This window comes from Ovis canadensis, chromosome 15 (assembly GCF_042477335.2).
Source record: "Ovis canadensis isolate MfBH-ARS-UI-01 breed Bighorn chromosome 15, ARS-UI_OviCan_v2, whole genome shotgun sequence".
NCBI lineage: Eukaryota > Metazoa > Chordata > Mammalia > Artiodactyla > Bovidae > Ovis > Ovis canadensis.
The window spans coordinates 55,207,568-55,222,717 of NC_091259.1; the positions used below are offsets into that span (position 1 = coordinate 55,207,568).

General features: G+C 37.8%; 1 pseudogene; it reads right to left on the bottom strand.

Moving 5' to 3' along the window:
* Nucleotides 1–11,643: 11,643 nt before the first annotated feature.
* Nucleotides 11,644–13,733, bottom strand: LOC138420150 (olfactory receptor 56A3-like; annotated as a pseudogene).
* Between the last annotated feature and the right edge of the window lie 1,417 nt (nt 13,734–15,150).

The following is a 15,150-nucleotide window of genomic DNA, read 5'->3' on the forward strand; positions in this document are numbered from 1 at the left end:
CTTTAAGCATTTATCTGCTGAAGGACACTTGAGTGTCCATCATCTTCTTTATTCATTTTCTGTTGATAGATCCTTGGATTGCTTCCATATCTTATCTATTGTGCATAATGCTGCTGTAAGTGTTGGGGTGCATGTACCTTCTTGAATTATCCTTTTTTTTTTTACCCCAGACATACACCTGGGGGTGGAATTGCTGGATCATATAGTAGTTCTGTTTTTTTAGTGTTTCAGACACCTCCATACTGTTTCCCACTGTGACCTCACACATTCGCATTCCCTCCAACAGGGTACATGGATTCCTTTTCTCCACATCTTTGCCAACAATTGTAATTTGTGTTCTTTTTGGTGATAGTCATTTTCGGAGGTGTAAAGTGATATTTCATCACTGCGGTTTATGATTTGCATTTCCCCTGTGATGGCCGTATGAAGCATCTTTTCACGTTCTTGTTGACTATTTGCATTGACCATTTGCATTTCCTCTTTGGAAAATCGTCTACTCAGTTCTTCTGTCCATTTTTATTTTTTAATATAAATTTATCTATTTTAATTGGAGGTTAATTACTTTACAATATTGTATTGGTTTTGCCATACATCAACATTAATCTGCCACAGGTATACACGTGTTCCCCGTCCTGAACCCGCCTCCCACCTCCCTCCCTGTACCATCCCGTTGGGTCATCTCTGTGCACCAGCCTCAGGCATCCTGTATCATGCATTGAACCTGGACTGGCAATTCGTTTCATATATGATATTATACATGTTTCAATGCCATTCTCCCAAATCATCCCACCCTCTCCCTCTCCCAGAGTCCAAAAGACTGTTCTATGCATCTGTGTCTCTTTTGCTGTCTCACATACAGGGTTATCGTTACCATCTTTCTAAATTCCATATATATGCGTTAGTATACTGCATTGGTGTTTTTCTTTCTGGCTTACTTCACTCTATATAAACGGCTTCAGTTTTATCCACCTCATTAGAACTGATTCAAATATATTCTTTTTAATGGCTGAGTAATACTCCATTGTGTATATTAAAATTAAGTTTTTTTTTGATGTTGAATTGTATGAGTTGTTTATATATATTAGATATTAATTACTTTTTTATCATATCATTTCAAATATTTTCTCCCATTCAGGGAGTTGTCTTTTAATTTCATTGATGATCTCTTTTGCTGTGCAAAAGCATATTTGTTTATCTTTGCTTTTACTTCTTTTACTTTAGGAGACAAATCTGAAAAACTATTGTTGTGATTTATGTGAGGGTGTTCTGACTATGTTTTCCCCTGGGAGTTCTATAGTACCCAGTCTTACATTTAGAAACTTTGTATTTCTAAGGTACACATTTAGTGCTGTGTATAGTGTGATGTATATCTCTCCAAGTACGACTTTAATAGCATTTCAAAGATTTTGATATGTTGTATTTTATTTTTTTTGGTTAAAAATCATCTCTTTTTTCCACTTTGATTTCTGCTTCTCATGAATTAAGAGTGTATTGTTTAGTTTTCATATATTTTGTTTTTTTTTCAGATATTGTTTTGTTATTGGTATTAATTTAGTTTCATTGTGATCAGAGAACACACATTGTACAGCCTGAATTCTTTTAATTGTATCGGACTCATTTTATGGCCTAGAATAAGGTAACTGTCATAAATGTTCAGTGTACACTTGAAATGATGTGTATTCTATTGCTGTTTTTGGCTTTGATACTATATTTTCTGGGTATTAATATAACCATTCAATTTTTCTTTTGATTAGGGTTGATATAGAATATATTTCCATTTCTTTACTTTTAGCCAATTTTTGTTTACATTTGAAGTGCATTTCATGTAAGCAGCATTTAATTGGGTGTTCCTTTTTGTAATCCAATCTGATAAACTCTGAATTTTAATTGGGTGTTTGGTCTACTTATTTATAATTAATGTGACTATGGCTATGGTTGGGCTTTTTTGTTTGGTTGGGCTTAAATCTATCATTTTGAATTTGTTCTCTGCTCCTTCTTCCTGATTGAATATTCAAAGAATGTTTATTCTATCTTTTTTTGTGTCCAAGTGAGTTAAAGCAATTTCATTTTGGAGGTTAGTTTAGCGATTATCCTACCCATTTCTAACTAATGGCAGTACGCCTTCAGGTGATAGTATATCATTTTGAATATAACAGAAGACCCTTACAATAATATACTTTCATTTCTCCCTTTCTAATTTGCACTATTACTTGTATATATTTTACAAAACTCCATTGTTATTGTTTTTATTTAAAATCACAATTATTTAAAAATACATTTATATAATAAAAAATCTAATCTATTTACACATGTAGTAACAAATTTTGATGCTCTTTGTTCATTTGTGTAGACTCATGTTTACATTTGACATAATTTTCTTCTGACTAAAGAAACTTTTAAAAAATTATTTATTTTAATTGGAGGCTAATTTCATAATTTGTATGGAAATACAAAAATACCTCAAATAGCCAAAGCAATCTTGAGAAAGAAGAATGGAACTGGAGGAATCAACCTGCTTGACTTCAGGCTCTACTACAAAGCCACAGTCATCAAGACAGTATGGTACTGGCCCAAAGACAGAAATATAGCTTAATAGAACAAAATAGAAAGCCCACGGATAAATCCACGCACCTGTGGACACCTTATCTTTGGCAAAGGAGGCAAGAATATACAATGGATTAAAGACAATCTCTTTAAAAAGTAGTGCTGGGAAAACTGGTCAACCACTTGTAAAAGAATGAAACTAGAACACTTTTTAACACCATACACAAAAGTAAACTCAAAATGGATTAAAGATCTAAATGTAAGACCAGAAACTATAAAACTCCTAGAGGCGAACATAGGCAAAATGCTCTCCAACATAAATCACAGCAGGATCCTCTATGACCCACCTCCCAGAATATTGGAAATAAAAGCAAAAATAAACAAATGGGACCTAATTAAACTTAAAAGCTCCTGCACAACAAAGGAAACTGTAAACAAGGTGAAAAGACAGCCTTCAGAATCAGAGAAAATAATAGGAAATGAAGCAATTGACAAAGGACTAATCTCAAAAATATACAAGCAACTCCTGCATCTCAATTCCAGAAAAACAAATGACCCAATAAAAAAATGGGCCAAAGAACTAAACAGGCATTCCTGCAAAGAAGACATACAGATGGCTGACAAACACATGAAAAGATGCTCAACATCACTCATTATCAGAGAAATGCAAATCAAAACCACAATGAGGTACCATTTCATGCCAGGCAGAATGGCTGTGATCCAAAAGTCTACAAGCAATAAATGCAGGAGAGGGTGTGGAGAAAAGGGAACCCTCTTACACTGTTGGTGGGAATGCAAACTAGTACAGCCACTATGGAGAACAGTGTGGAGATTCCTTAAAAAACTGTTAACAGAACTGCCTTATGACCCAGCAATCCCACTGGTGGGCATACACACCAAGGAAACCAGAACTTAAAGAGACACGTGTACCCCAAATGTTCATCGCAGCACTGTTTATAATAGCCAGGACATGGAAGCAACCTAGATGTCCATCAGCAGATGAATGGATAAGAAAGCTGTGGTACATATACACAATGGAGTATTACTCAGCCATTAAAAAGAATATATTTGAATCAGTTCTAATGAGGTGGATGAAACTGGAGCCAATTATACAGAGTGAAGTAAGTCAGAAAGAAAAACACCAATATGGTATACTAACACATATATATGGAATTTAGGATGATGGTAACGATAACCCTGTATGTGAGACAGCAAAAGAGACACAGATGTATAAAACAGTCTTTTGGACTCTGTGGGAGAGGGAGAGGGTGGGATGATTTGGGAGAATGGCATTGAAACATGTATAATATCATATATGAAATGAATCGCTAGTCCAGGTTCGATGCATGATACAGGATGCTTGGGGCTAGTGCACAGAGATGACCCAGAGGGATGGTATGGGGAGGGAGGTGGGAGGGGGGTTCAGGATGGGGAACACGTGTATACTTGTGGCGGATTCATGTTGATGTATGGCAAAAGCAATACAATATTGTAAAGTAAAAAAAAAAAAAAATACAATAGCCACTGCTGCCAGAGCAGAGTGACTTAAGGTGAATCAAGAACAAACATTAAGGGTTAGATAACACCAGACTTGGTACAATTTGTTTTTTTTCTTAGTGGATACTATTTTAAATATTGTGGTCAAGGAAACTGAATGGACCTGAGGGAAAGACCTATGTGGACAGAGCAACAAAATGTAAGAAGTCCCAAAGGCAGGATGTAGTTTATGTTTTTGAGAAAGTGCCTGGGAGGCAATTTAGATGGTGTGGATTAAAAGAGGACATCACGGAGGTAAATGAATTCCACCTAGAGAAATAAATGTCTTTCTCTTCTGGGCTACCAAAGTGCCTTATTCATGTGTTTCAATAAAACTCTTGTGACATTGCAGTACAATTAATTTTACATATTTTTGTCTTTCTCAGTAGGTCATGTTCTTTCAAATAACGATAGAATGGGAAAGACTAGAGATCTCTTCAAGAAAGTTAGAGATACCAAGAGAACATTCCATGCAAGATGGGCACAATTAAGGACAGAAATTGTATGGACCTAACAGAAGCAGAAGATATCAAGAAGAGGTGGCAAGAATACACGGAAAAACTATACAAAAAAGATCTTCACGACACAGATAACCATGATGGTGTGATCACTCACCTAGGGCCAGACATCCTGGAATGTGAAGTCAAGTGGGCCTTAGGAAGCATCACTACAAACAAAGCTAGTGGAGGAGATAGAATTCCAATTTCTGTATTTCAAATCCTAAAAGATGATGCTGTGAAAGTGCTGCACTCAATATGCCAGCAAATGTGGAAAACTCAGCAGTGGCCACAGGACTGGAAAAGGTCAGTTTTCATTCCAATCCCAAAGAAGGGCAATTCCAAAGAATGTTCATACTACCACACAATTGTACTCATCTCACATGCTAGCAAAGTAATGTCTCAATTCTCCAAGCCAGGCTTCAACAGTAAGTGAATTATAACTTCCAGATGTTTAAGTTGGCTTTAGAAAAAACAGAGGAACCAGAGATCAAGTTGCCAACATTTGTTGGATCATCAAAAATGCAAGAGAATTCCAGAAAAACATGTACTTCTGCTTTATTGACTATGCCAAAGCCTTTGACTGTGTGGATCACAACAAATTGTGGAAAATTCTCAGAGAGATGAGAATTCCAGACCACCTTACTTACCTCCTGGGAAATCTGTATGCAGGTGAGGAAGCAACAGTTAGAACCAAAAAATGAAAAATGAACTGGTTCCGAACTGGGAAAGGAGTATGTCAAGGCTGTATATTGTCATTCTGCTTATTTAACTTACATGCAGAATACATCATGTGAAATGCCAGGCTGGATGAAGCACAAGTTGGAATCAAGATTGCCAAGAGAAATATCAATAACCTCATATATGTAGATGACACTACCCTTATGGCCGAAAGCGAGGAAGAACTAAAGAGCCTCTTAATGAAAATGAAAGAGGAGAGTGAGAAGTTGGCTTAAAGCTCAACATTCAGAAAACTAAGATCATGGCATCTGGCCCCATCACTTAATGGCAAATAGATGGGGAAACAGTGGCCGATTTTATTTTGGGGGGCTCCAAAATCACTGCAGATGGTGATTGCAGCCATGAAATTAAAAGATGCTTGCTTCTTGGAAGAAAAACTATGACCAACCTAGATAGCATATTAAAAAGAAGAGACATTACTTTGCTGACAAAGGTCCATCTAGTCAAAGCTATGATTTTTCCAGTAGTCATGTATGGATGTGAGAGTTGGACTATAAAGAAAGCTGAGCACCGAAGAATTGATGCTTTTGAACTATGGTGTTGGAGAAGACTCTTGAGAGTCCCTTGGACTGCAAGAAGATCCAACCAGTCAATCCTAAAGGAAATCAGTCCTGAATATTCGTTGGAAGGACTGATGCTGAAGCTGACACTCCAATACTTCAGCCACCTGATGTGAAGAACTGACTCATTTGAAAAGACCCTGATGCTAGGCAAGATTGAAGGCAAGAGGAGAAGGGGATGACAGAGGATGAGATGGTTGGATGGCATCACCGACTCTATGGACATGAGTTTGAGCAAGTTCCAGGAGTTGGTGAAGGACAGCAAAGCCTTGAATGCTGCCGTCCATGGGGTCGAAAAGAGTCAGACACAACTTAGCAACTGAACTGAATTTCGATAAAAATATGCCTCGTGCTTAAATGTAATCCTGTGCGTTTCTATGTTGACAGTTTCTAGTGACTGTAAAACACTCAGATCCACTCCCTAATCTTTTCATGTGTGTGACCAATAGTTCTACTTGAGTGAAGTTTTCAAGAAGCCCTATGCTTGCGACACTTTTAAAGTAAAAAAGATAATTTCTTTATCTGATTTTTTACTTAGCAATATACTGCAATTAGTGTGTGGCTGTTCAAAAGGATGGTTCATCTTCTGTTACTGAATTTTTCTAACTGGCTCCTGTTCCTGTGACCAAGTGTTCTGGGCTGAAGTTTAGATAGAAGAAAATTCATTTTCCAGCTCTTTCATGTGACAAGTTCCTTAAATTATCTGTCTCATATTCCTAATTTGCATACTTGTTGTGAGGAATAAATGTGAGCATGTTAGGAGCACTTGACTGTTATTACACTGTCATTGTTATTACTACTACTATAACATTTGGCTCCCTAGTATCTTTCCTATTGGAAAGCCATTAGTCAACATAAAACTTGAAATAACCACTGCTTCTTACCTTGGAGCCTCTTCCACAGAATTGTCTATATCAGAATCAGTTTGATCTTAGATTTGTGCCTACCATTTGGAGCACTTTTACTTACACTTGTTGCTTTGTGCTTATTTTCTTTTTTGTAGTTTTATTTGCTCATAGCATCTTAATAAACAGTGGTATCACCAGAAGTTACATGTGCTTCTGACTGTAAGGCAGGGTCATCACTTCTGAATTACCACCTATCTCTTGGAGCTTACCTTCTCATGCACCACCTCTTCCAGTCAATTTTTACAAGTTATATAGGTAGCTTTTAAAGTTGGACATTCCCAAATCTGTTCACATCTTTTCATTTGATTGATAACCAAGATATACTTAATTTAATAATATTTAAGTGACATACGGCTCCTTCTTATCCTGTTAGATTGTTAGGAGTGAGAGCACTTTTCATGCCAATAACTCTCTATCAAAGTCAGTTCCAGGAAAACAAATGACCACTTGCATTTCCAAAACTATTTTGTAATCATCATGTCCTTCACTTAAGATTCTTTCTTACATAAATTGCAGTTTATGTGATTTTAAAACATTTATTATTGGCACTCATAAAAGTAAGGTTAATTTAGTATTTTTTGAGAGTTTTTGGATATCATTTCTTGACATCTGGAAATTGCAAGATGTCAAACCAATCTTGCTAAGGACCAGTGAGTTAAAAAGCTAACAGAGGGATTTCCCTTTAAAGAAATGCCTTGCATAATTGGCAAGCTGTTCCTTTTTAGACCCTTTCCACTGGAGATTCTTACTTGCTATATAACATCAGAAAGACACTAAGAGGCTCAGTTTTATTATTTGTTAAGAAGGGGCAAAGAAGAGGTGGCATAAATAATGGCTCCTTCTACCATCATCGTTGTTCAGTTGCTAAGTCGTGTCCAACTGTGGGACAGCATGAACTGCAGCAGACCAGGCTTCTCTGTCCTTCACTGTCTCCTGGAGTTTGCTACCGACATTACTTGAACACTTTTTAAACTTAACTAGCATTTTTTTTTCTCTTTTTTATCTTCATAAGAACACTATGAAATAGGTTATATGACCTGACCCATTAAATACTAATAGTCAAAGGGGCTAAGTAAATTGCTCAACATTGAAAAACTATAGCTGGAAAAGACAAGGTTAGAAAGCAGATCAATGAATTCAGACCAGCGCTCTCTCCAGATTAGATTCCAAACCAGAAGCAAGTCATCATGGAAAAAAATCCAAGAAAAGGCAGAGCTCCATTATCTGTAGGAACTTATACATAAATCACTCAGGATAAATAGTAGTGGTTTTTGAATATATTTTATTTAAAAATGTATACACATTTGTATGCACACTTGCGTGCTAAGTTGCTTCAGCACTGTCCAACTTTTTGTGACCCTACTGACCGTAGCCCACCAGGTTCATGGGATTCTCCAGGCAAGAATACTGGAGTGGGTTGCCATGCCCTTCTCCAGAGGATCTTCCTGACCCAGGGATCAAACCTCTTTCTCTTATGTCTTCTGCTTTGGCAGGTGGATTCTTTACTACTAGTGCCACCTGGGAAGCCATATACATGTGTACATCCCCTTAAACATTTAGGAGATAATTGTTATAAAACTAAACACATAATATTAGAGTTATAGAGCTGGTACAATTTGAGAGTCACTCACCTAAGACTCAAATAACAGAATTTAATAACAGTAAAATTTAGGTGGGCTTCCCAGGTGGTTCAGTGGGGAGACCCAGGAGATGTGGGTTCCATCCCTGAGTTGGGAAAATACTCTGGAGGAGGAAATGGCAACCCACTCCAGTATTCTTGCCTGAAAAATCCCATGGACAGAGAAGCCTGGTGGGCTACTGTTCATGGAATCACAAAGAGTCAGACATGATTGAGCGTGCAGCCAAGATTTAGCCTTCCTTGAGGTATATGTGAAAGTCACGCAGTCGTGTCTGACTCTTTGTGACCCCATGGACTATATAGTCCATGGAATTTGCCAGGCCAGAATACTGGAGTAGGTAGTCTTTCTCTTCTCTAGGGGATCTTCCCAACCCAGGGATCGAACCCAGGTCTCCCACATTGCAGGTGGATTCTTTACCAGCTGAGCCACAAGGGAAGCCCAAGAAGACTGGAGTGAGTAGCCTATCTCTTCTCCAGGGGATCTTCCAGACCCAGGAATCAAACCAGGGTCTTCTGCACGGTAGGTGAATTCTTTACCAACTGAGCTATCAGGGAAGCCCAAATAATACAAGTCATATGTGTGTTAGTCTTTCAGTCGTGTCTGACTCTTTGTGACCCCATGGACTGCAGCCCGCCAGGCTCCTCTGTCCATGGGATTTCCCAGGCAAGAATGCTGGAGTGGGTTGCCATTCCCTTCTCAAGGGATCTTCCCAACCCAGGAATCAAACCTGGATCTCCTGCACTGCAGGCAGGTTCTTTACCATTTGAGCCACCAAGGAAGCCCCCTTGAGGTATATGGAGGGCACAAATTACACTAGCTAAGCCTTCTGCTGTGTGGCACACCAAAGAGTTTTAATGTATGTTCTGATTTTCAAACAATTAACTTGACTATATTTTATTAGTTTTGGTTATACATTCATTATTTAATTAAAACTATTTGAATATAATATATGTATTAGGCAAAGTGCTGAGTATTGGTGATAAAGGAATAAATGCAAATTGGTGGTGAATCAATTTCTTGGATCAAGAAACAGAGGTACAGCTCCAAATTGATGCGATGAGTTTAATGATACATGGGAACTGTAGAAACTGGTATCTATGCATGCACATTTTAAGTAAGACATTATTCTTAGATTGAAATCTTTGAGTCAATGAGTTTTTTTGGAAGATATTCTTTAAGTAATAAAGAAAAAGATTAGCTATGATGTGAACATATTTGAATCTTAAAATTGATTTTACTTTTGAGAAATGTATTATTCTTGATTAAAATATTGAACATGCTTTTTGCTTTTACTTATTGCTTTTTATGTGAGTACATGCTTACTTTTCAAGTAGTCATTCATAGAAGGAATTAAGAATGCAAATACCAATTTATTGTTTTTCACTGTGTGGCGAAGAAGAAAAGGAAATGAATATAGCTTTGCAGAAAGCGTGCTTAAATAGGTCAAGGGATGTATTCCTGGTGCTTTCAGTGAAGACTGAAAGAACTAGACTTTGGGGATAGTTTTGAACTCTTTGGGGAGATTTTCTGTTCATGGTCAGAACAATACATGTTGAAGTTGTCATTGAGCACACAAGTTTATATCTAGAAAGGGTCTTAAAAACTGTTCACTGTTATCAGATAATAAAATACTGTTAAGCACAGTGACATCCTCATTTGTTCCCCTGAAACTACTCTTTTGTGTGGTTGTGCAAGGCTTACAACTCAGACCTTCTAACACCATCAGTGCTTTCCTTGGTTGCCCAGCATCTTAATACCCATAGAGGCACATTATTTCATTTCTCAGCCTCTTCATTTGAGAAGAATATATTCCTGGAATTAATATTTATATTCCTCCAAATCAAACTTTAAGCTCCTGAAAGCAATAATAAAATCCCATTTACTTTTGTGGCTTAATAGTTAACAGAATTCCCAGACACAGGAGATGTGTGCTCAGAAGATATCCAAATCATAGGAAACAATAATCATGTAATATGTTTTATATTTCAGTATTATTACTGAATCATACATTATAATGCTTACAAATCTTTAACTTATTAGCAAAGGTATATTTGCATACCTTACACTGTAACACTCTGAATCACAAAGATAAGTGGTCAAGTGTAGATTCACAGGGATAAAAATTAGGCATCTCTTAATATAAGAAAGTGGTTTAGCCACTCAGTTGTGTCTGACTCTTTGCGATACCATGGACTGTAGTCTGCCAGGCTCCTCTGTCCATGGGATTCTCCAGGCAAGAATACTGGGGTGTATTGACGTTCCCTTCTCCAGAGGATCTTACTGACTCAGGGAATGAACCCTGGTCTCCTGCATTGCAGGCAGATTCTTTACCATTTGAACTACAGGGAAGTCCTAAAAGAAGTATAAGAAAACTCTGATCATTGTTACAAACATGAACAATAGAGGCATAAATCTTGTCCTTTCGTAATGTGGTTTGGTTTAGTCTCTTTGCAATCCCATGGACTGTGGTCTGCCAGGTGTCTCTGTCCATGGGATTCTCCAGGCAAGAATACCAGAGTAGATTGCCATTCCCTTCTCCAGAGAATCTTCCTGACTCAGGGAACGAACCCTGGTCTCCTGCATTGCAGGCAGATTCTTTATCATTTGAGCTGCATGGAAGTCCTTTCTGCAAGACACATTGCAAAGAAAACCTTGTCTGCTAGAAGAGAAGAGACAGAATGACAAAGGAAGTCAGCAGTGGGCTTGCAGGTTGAGAGAGAACACTCAGTTACAGAAAAGCCAGTAATGAGGTTGAAGATTCAGAGAAAATACCCAATTACAGACTAGCAATAACCTTCTAACATTAAGGCCTGAAATTCATGTCTTTGTCTCCAATATGCTCACTTCTGTGGATATAAGAATAAGAAGGCAGTACACATTATATGTCACAGCTCACAAAGCATCCACAGTTTTATTCTCAAGAATATAAAATTTATGTCAAGTTAACAGTTATATATTTATGAACATAAATTTCTCATTAGAACCTGCCTAAGAAAACTCAACATTTTGGGCAAAATAAGATAAGTGTGGGACAAAAGGAGAAGGGCCAAGGAGATTTCTGATGAGGAGTGAGAGAAAGAGAAACTCTAAATGCAACTGCAGCTTTATTAAAGGGGACACAGTCAGTTCATCCAGTTTGAGAGTAAAACTTACAGATATGAACTTCAGTCCATTCATTTATTATTGACTTAAAAACCATCCTACCTGGTTGTCTTAATTACCATCTTTTCTTCAGTAATCTCTGGATTCCTTTCTTGATTTCCTGGGTTCATACCCCATAAACAATGGGGTTGAGTGCTGCAGGAATGACCTTCTTCTTTGCCACATGAGTGAAGACAAAGACCAGGAGGATGGTGCTGAAGAAGAGGATAAGGATGAAGTAGGAGCTACATATGCTTACGGCCTTGGCCACAGCTCCTTCTGACTTGAGTCCCAGCACAGCCCGCAGTATGAGGGTATAGGAGAGGAAGATGAGGCTTAGGTCAGATCCCAGCAGTGCCCAGCCAAATGCAAACTGATAGAGATGATTGATGGTAATATCATCACAAGAGAGCCTGGACACAGACATATTGGCACAGATGCAGTTCTCAATGACATTTCTCCCACAATAATGGAATCGTCCTGAGAGAATAGCGATGGGCAGAATAGTAAGGGAATTTCTTGCCAAAATAAAAATGGCTGCCTTGATAACAGATTGGTCAGTGATGATGGGTGGGTACCTCAGTGGATGGCAGATGGCCACATAGCGGTCATAGGTCATGACCATGAATGTGCAGGACTCCATGGCAAGGAAGGAATTCATGTTTAATATCTGAAAGAAGCAGGCAAAGAAGCTGATGGACCTGGGGTCAAGCCAGAAAATGGCCAGGACCCTGGGTATGACAGTGAGGCAGAGTACCATGTCCAGCAGGGAGAGGAGGCTAAGCAGGTAGTACATGGGCTCATGTAGTGAGGCCTCCAGCCAGATAGTGTTCAAGAAGGTGGTGTAGGCCCCTATGGCTAGTAAAAAGAGGAGGCTGAGGGATAGGGACAAGCAGAGTTTCCAGCTTGGGGACCTAGCAAAACAACTGAGGAGGAAATATGAAGCCTCAGTGGAGATATTGCCATTTTGGTGTGCTGTCGTATTTTGTCATTTATTTCTATAGCTTTCTTTTAGTGATCTGTAAAACTAAGATTAAAAATTAGCTATTGATTTGAGGTATATGAAAATAGAACTTGCTTTACCTAGTGATATGTGGGTCTTAGCAGGCTCTCTTGGAATCAGGAGAATTTATCTGTTATCCTTTTTGATGTTCTATTCGACTATTCCTATTACTTTGGAGAATGTAAGGGGATGAAGTTATACGACTTGTTTATACATGTTTCATTTGTTCAAGGTTATTTTTTAATTAATTAAGTCTTTACAGAAGCTAAAAGACATAGAAAATTACTTAGAAAATTATTAAATTTTGTGACAAATTATTCTTCAAGTTTGTACCTGCAAGTTTCTTCCTGTTTTTAAAAAGACCATACAGAATGTGTCGCATCCACAGTTTAACTATAACAATGCATGCAAAAAAAAAGAAAAAAGAAATAGCAGAGACTGTCACAAACTAAGGACTCACATAAAGAGCTGTAAACTTCCATCTACCCCCATCTGACCTTTCAGCCACATTTATTTTGAGCTATATATTTAAAAATATTATACTGCAAAAATAGAGTTGGCTAACTGGATTCTACCTTAAAAATAATTTTAATTTGTTTCCTATGGATTCTTCCTAAAATTGCTTTTTTTTCTATTTCTTAACCTTTATATCAGTAGAATTCCTAACTTACTGAAGAAACAACCTTAACATGAAATTGAGTAATTCCTCCAAGCTATGCTGGACTGATTGTTGCTGTTGTTGTTTAATCTTCAAGCCATGTCCAAGTCTTTGCAAACCCAATGTCTGTAGCTTGCAAGAACCCTCTGTCCATGGGATTTACCGGGCAAGAATACTGGAGTGGGTTGCCATTCCTTTCTCCAGATCTTCCAGACCCAGATATTGAACCTGAGTCCCTTCTATTGGCAGGTGGATTCTTTACTGCTGAATCACCAGGGAAGCCCCAATGCTGGGCTGATGAAAAATGATTCTTCTGACTGCAAAAATGTGAGAGTGATGACGTCCACCTTTAAAGCCCTTCCATCTCCTTTGGATTTCCTCTTTCCATCTTCAATATAGTAATCCACATACAAGTCCCCATCCTCCCCGCCCCACCACCATACACTTCTAGGCACTTGTTCAATGTTGATATTGCTTTCTTGTCATTTAAACATTCCCTCATCATGCTGTTAAGGACTAGTGTCACAAAACTTAATTAAGAAATGTCCTCAAGTTTGAAAGAGGGAAAACGTAAGCCATTCTAAGGACAATGGATAATGCAAGAAAAAGTGCTATAAGCAATGGCAGAGTCTTGCATAAACTATTATGATTATATAGGGAAAGATTGACTAACATACGCGGGAAATAGGCTGGAGAAAAAAATTATGAAAAAAGTAATCTGGTATCCTCTTTTACATTAGTGATAAAGATTCTAAGATTCTCCTTCTCCTGAATTGTGACTGAGAGTGCAGAGAAGACTGTAGCTGGGCTAAATGTACAGGTCTGTTCTTTCAGATCATGTAGTCCATTGCACTTATTTTTTTTAATTTTTAAAAATTTAATTTGCTTTATTCCAGGCTTTTTGAACACCAAAATGAGTTCAGCATGTAGAAAAGCAATATGTATGAATATGTTTCTTGAAGCATTGTTTATACCAGGAAACATTGGGAAATAATTTAAATGTCTCATAGGTGAATAGTTAAAAAAATTATGAGACTCAACTCAACGACCATTTGAAATAGTTTAGCTCATTGCCTTTAAATCTGTCAACATAGACAGATGTCTCTGTTAAAGTGTTATCTTGTGGGTTTGAAACTTTATATCAGTAACTTAAGAACATCCCTCTTCATTTCTCACTAGGCTCACTAACATAAAATCACATGTTGTTTAGTTTTTGAACTCATACCACTACTGGGAACTGTGATCAAATATCTAGGGTTTCATCTCACTGAATCATTCACCCTCCTGTGAGATATACTTTATTATCACCACATTACAAACAGGAAACTGATTCTCAAAATCTTAACCATTCTCACAGTATTAGGCTAATCCTACTCCTGTCTAATCCTAGTCCAATGTGTTAGATTTTAATAATTTCTAAGTTACCTTTGGTCCTAATGAATAATTCTGTGATAATGTATTTACCTCATCAATACTGTTGAAAAATTCACCCATGATAAAATTAATAGTTTTGAAACTAGAAATGATAGAGGAGAAACAGCTTTGGAGTAGGGGCAGGGTGGCAAGCGAAAGGAACATTTAACCAAACTGTGAGCCTTATTTTCATACTGTGAACAATATTTTCATAAAGATAGAAACATACTTTGTGTTTTAGTGGTTCACATAGTGGTTTTGCTTCCAGCTATGAATTCTAGTCTTCAAATGCAGTTCCAGTCCTCCTCAGCTGTCTCCTCCCAGATTCTCCTCATCAGAGAGTCCCTGTTAGTGACCAGGGCTGGCTCTCAGAGGGGGAAGGAGGAGCACCTTCTCTCAGGGTTCCTGTCTTCACTCCTCCTGGTCCTTTGCTTCCCCTGACAAAAGGCCCTGTCCAGCTAGTGTCTGCTAGGCGTGGCCTTCCCACTTGATATGTAGATGAGATTAAA